At 34.4% G+C, this 5375-nt stretch overlaps 1 pseudogene; it reads right to left on the bottom strand.

Moving 5' to 3' along the window:
• Positions 1–2930: 2930 nt before the first annotated feature.
• LOC149126934 (cytochrome c pseudogene) lies at positions 2931–3236 on the bottom strand (annotated as a pseudogene).
• Positions 3237–5375: the final 2139 nt, after the last annotated feature.

The following is a 5375-nucleotide window of genomic DNA, read 5'->3' as shown; positions in this document are numbered from 1 at the left end:
AAATAAATGTAAAGTTTTTTTTCTAAAAAATGCATATTCTGTTTTTTTTAAAAATAAACTAAAATCTCTGTTGGTGGGGACTTGTTACACAGCAGAGAAACTGAAAATTAAGATGTCTGTCACATAGACTATTTTATTCTAACATAAATGCATTTATATAATGGAAAATAAATATTATAAAATCCTGTGTCACCTTCATCCCAGTGACACCTCCCAGAGGCAGCAAATGTTTGCCTTCATGGTTGTTTTGCTCAACTGTTGGTTCCTTATATGACATTGTTTTGTAAATATTAACTCTATTTCTTGATTTGTCAACTTCAGACAGTTTTAATTAACTCCCCACTATGAAAAATAAAAGTATAAAAAAATAATATTTATCCTCTTTAAACATTTCTGTAATATTTTTCTTAATTTTCTTGAATAATTTTTCCAGTCTTTCATAAATGTCACTAGGTTTTCTTCTCTTTATTAATCAACTGTTTATCTTGGTTTCATTTTAGATGAGGAAACAGGAATTTTTAAATTTTTATTGTATTTATATAATGGGAATAAATTTTGTGTATTTAATATATACAGTTTTAGGAGCATGTTGATACTTCTCACCCTATCCTCCTTCCCTCCTTCATATACAACTTACATCCAAATTTTCTTATTTTTTTTAGCTTTTAGCTTTTATCATGACATATTTTGAATTTACTTTATAATCACAAGCTTAATGTTCTATTAAATGAATAATTCAGCAACTAGAGGAAAAATACAGTTAATCAAGGTTATAGAAAAGGGCTATAAATAATAATGAAATCTAAAAATGTCAATTTCACTCATATACTTTTTTTGCACTCTGCATATTAGTTACCACAAATCAGTGAAAACATGATATTTGAGTTTTGTGGACTGGCTTATTTCACTAAGCATAATGGTCTGCAGTTGCATCCATTTTGTTGAAAAAGACAGGGTTTCATTCTTTTTTGTGACTAAGTAATATTCCATTGTGTGCATATACCACACTTTCGTTATCCAGTCATCAAATGTCGGACATCATGGTTGATTCCATATCTTAGCTATTGTGCCTTGACCTGATATAAAAATGGGTACATGTATACAAATAACTCTTTCATAGGTTAATTTTGTTTCCTTTGGGTAAATTCCCAGGAGTGGAATGGCTGGGGTATATGACAGATCTATTTTCAGATTTCTGAGGACTTTCCATACCATCTTCCATAATGTCTGTATGAGTTTATGTTCCCACCAACAGTGTAGTAAGGCTCAATTTCCCCAACATCCTTGCCAGCATTTGTTATTTTTTGATTTTTTGGTAATAGCTATTCTAACTGGGGTGAGGTGAAACTTGTTTGTTGCTTTTATTTGCATTTCCCTGATAACTAGTGACGCTGAGTGTCTTGACATGTGTCTGTGGCCATTTGTATTTCATCTTCTATAAATGCCTGTTTATATCCTTAGCCCATGTCTTAAACGGACTGCTTGTTTCGTTGTTGAGTTTAATTGAACTCCTTATAGATCTTGATTATTATTCCTTTACCTGATTATAATTTGCAAACATTTTCTCCCATTCTACTGGTTGCCTCTTTACTTTGTTGAGTTTCTTTTGCTGTGCAGAAACTTCTTAGCTTGGTATAATGCAATATTTCTATTTTTGCCTTTATTACCTCTGCTTCTGGGGTCTTGTAAGTCTTTGCTTATGCCAATATTTTGCAGTGTGTACCCTATCTTTCTCTCTAGTAATTTGATGTTTTCAGGTCTTTTGTTTATATTCCTGATCAACTCTGGCTTGATTTTGTATCGTTTGTAAGGTAGGAGTCTTGTTTCATACTTCTGCATGTAGAGATCCAATTTGCCTCATGTTATTTTTTGAAGAGATTGTCGTTTCTCAAAACAGTGATTTTAGCTCATTTGTCAAAGATTAGTTGGTTGTAGATGCATGATTAATTTCTGGGATCTCTAGTCTGTTCCACTGGTCGACTTGTATATTCTTGGCAAGTACCAAGCTGTTTTCATTATAACTGTCTTGCAATATGCCTCAGAATCTGCTATTGTGATGCCTCCAACATTATTTTTGTTATTTAGTATTATTTTACCATTTGGGGTCTCTTCTTTTTATATCTGTAATTTTGTTTTTAATTCTATTAAGTCTTGTCATCATATAATTTAGAAATTTTGTGCTGATAGTGTATCTCCTCTACCGTAGTCCTTCTAATGAGTTGGCAAAAACACTATTACTAAGCACAAATATACAGTGGTTCCACAATTTTATGTATTTCCAAATAGCTGTTTATAGACCATTCTGAGTTATAACTTGCTCTACTGTAATAAAAGAATTCAAAAATGTAATTTAACTTGTTATTCTACCTGGTCATTCTGAATTTCAAAGCACCTGACCTTAAAGATCATCTACAAAATGTGAGAAGTGCTAATATTCTTTATTCGATATACATAAACTATACTAAAATGCCTTTCAGTAAATAAAAGGCAGAAGTTTAGATATAGGAAACTAATTGGATTGACAAAGCCAAGACTAGAAATATGAAGTAGACATTTTTACCTTTCATCAACTCTGTAGCAGGTAGTCAGTCTTCTCAGATCTGAGACAGTGGGTGATTTCCCAACAATTTAAATATAAATACAATCTCCCAACAGGTTCTGGGAAGGCATTCACAATTTTGTAAAAAGTTGAACATTATTAGTTAAGTCCAATCATATCCTTAGAAATGGAAACAGTGAGAACATTTACTGAACTGGAATTACTAACAAACCTTCAATTAACCCAGTAGTATTTATTTAACCACAAGAAGCAATCTGTCAGCTGTTCATGATCTGAATTCTGCTATATGAGAATTAAACTATGGTGCACATAAAAAATCATGAAATGTTCCTGTTTTGTAATAAAGAAGGCAGTGGGCAACTATTACTCATTAGTAGCTTTTTTTGAGATAAGCTATCAAGACTGCCCTTTCATTCTTCCTCTTAATGCCAGCAAAGATCATATTGGTTCCAGGGATGTATTTGTTGGGATTATCCAAATACTCCATCAGAGTGTCTCTCCCCAGGTGATACCTTTGTTCTTGTTGGTGACTACATAAGAGAATCCAACAGACTGTCCTGTCTTCTGCCCAAACAGACCATGGAGATTTGGTCCAGTCTTCTGCTTGCCTCTCTTTTCCACAGTGTGTTACTGGGCACATTGTGAACAAAAATCTTGTCTTTCTAATGTCACCCATTTTTAACTTGTTTATTCATCACTCGTACTTCAAAGGCCCACATTGGGAAGCTAGATGTCCTGCTCTCTCTAGTGTTTTTTTCTGCTTACATATAATAAAATCATCTTTTCCATAACTGTGAAAAATGTTTGATATTTTTTGATGGGATGTCATTGAATCTGTAAATTTCTTTGAATAGTGTGAGCATTTCAATTCTATTAATTCTTTCAATCCATGAACATGGAATATCTTTCCTTTGTGTAAGTGTGTGAGTATGCTCTATTTCTTAAATATTTTGTAATTTTCATTGTAGAGATCTTTCACATCACATCCTTAGTTAAATTTATCTAAATATTTTAGAAAAATTTTGTAGTGTATCTGAATGTGACTTATCTTACAAGTTCTCAATTTATAGTATGCTTGTTTACCTTTCAAATTCTTCCAGATCATTTTGTTTCTGTTTGAATGTTTTGCTTACACCTCAATAAGGTGTACAACTTTCAGATGAAAATTATAACAGTGTTACCAGACAATATTTATAAACTAACTTCTGCAAATATTAAACCAGGGTGAACCTGCATAGCTCAGTTGGGTTTAGCCAACACTTGAAGTGCCCGGGATACAGTCCCACTTCTGTTACATATCCAGCTCTCTGTTAATATAAACCCTGTGAGGCAGCAGATGATGACTGGGATACTAGAGTCTCTGCCACCCACATGGGGGACTCAAATGGATTTTCTTTTTTTTTTTTTAACTTTTATTTAATGAATATAAATTTCCAAAGTACAGCTTATGGATTACAATGGCTTCCCCCCCATAACGTCCCTCCCACCCGCAACCCTCCCCTTTCCTGCTCCCTCTCCCCTTCCATTCACATCAAGATTCATTTTCGATTCTCTTTATATACAGAAGATCAGTTTAGCATCCATTAAGTAAAGATTTCAACAGTTTGCTCCCACACAGAAACATAAAATGAAAAATACTGTTTGAGTACTAGTCATAGCATTAAATCTCAATGTACAGCACACTAAGGACAGAGATCCTACATGAGTAGTAAGTGCACAGTGACTCCTGTTGTTGACTTAACAAATTGACACTCTTGTTTATGGCCTCAGTAATCATCCTAGGCTCTTGTCATGAGCTGCCAAGGCTATGGAAGCCTTTTGAGTTTGCCAACTCTGATCTTATGTCGAGAAGCCCATGGTCAAAGTGGAAGTTCTCTCCTCCCTTCAGAGAAGGGTACCTCCTTCTTTAATGACCCAATCAGATCTTTCATTTAGTTTTTTTTTTTTTTTTTTTTTTTTTTTTTTTTTTTTTTTTTTGCCAGAGTGTCTTGGCTTTCCATGCCTGAAATACTCTCATGGGCATTTCAGCCGGATCTGCATGCCTTAAGGGCTGATTGAGGCCAGAGTGCTGTTAGGACATTTGCCATTCTATGGGTCTGCTGTGTATCTCACTTCCCATGTTGGGTCATTCTCTCCCTTTTCGATTCTATCAGCTACTATTTGCTGACACTATTCTTGTTTATGTGATCCCTTTGGTTCTTAGTCCTATCATTATGATCAATTGTGAACAGAAATTGATCACTGGGACTAGTGAGATGGCATTGGTACATGCCACCTTGATGGGATTGAATTGGAATCCCCTGGTATGTTTCTAACTCTACTGTTTGAGGTAAGTCAGCTTGAGCATGTCCCGAATTGCACATCTCTTCCCTCTCTTACTCCCACTCTTATATTTAACAGTGATCACTTTTCAGTTAAGTGTCAACACTTGAGAATATCTGTGTATTGATTACAGTATTCAACCAAAAGTATTAAGTAGAACAAACAAAAAAGATACTAAGAAGGATAACATATTAAGCTGCTCATCAACAGTCAGGGTGAGGGGTGATCAAGTCACCGTTTCTCATAGTGTTCATTTCACTTTAACAGGTTTCCTTTTTGGTGCTCAGTTAGTTGTCACCTATCAAGGAGAATAAGTGGTATTTGTCCCTTTGGGATTGGCTTATTTCACTCAACATAATGTTTTCCAAATTCCTAACAACAGACACCACAGAAATAAAAAGAATAATCAGAAATTACTACAAGGACTTGTATGCCAGCAAACAGGGAAACCTATCAGAAATAGATAGATTCCTGAACACATGCAACCTACCTA

Source organism: Oryctolagus cuniculus, chromosome 4, assembly GCF_051225735.1.
Source record: "Oryctolagus cuniculus isolate XC-2025 breed Fujian yellow rabbit chromosome 4, ASM5122573v1, whole genome shotgun sequence".
Taxonomy (NCBI): Eukaryota; Metazoa; Chordata; class Mammalia; order Lagomorpha; family Leporidae; genus Oryctolagus; species Oryctolagus cuniculus.
This window is presented reverse-complemented; position numbering and strand designations above follow the sequence as displayed.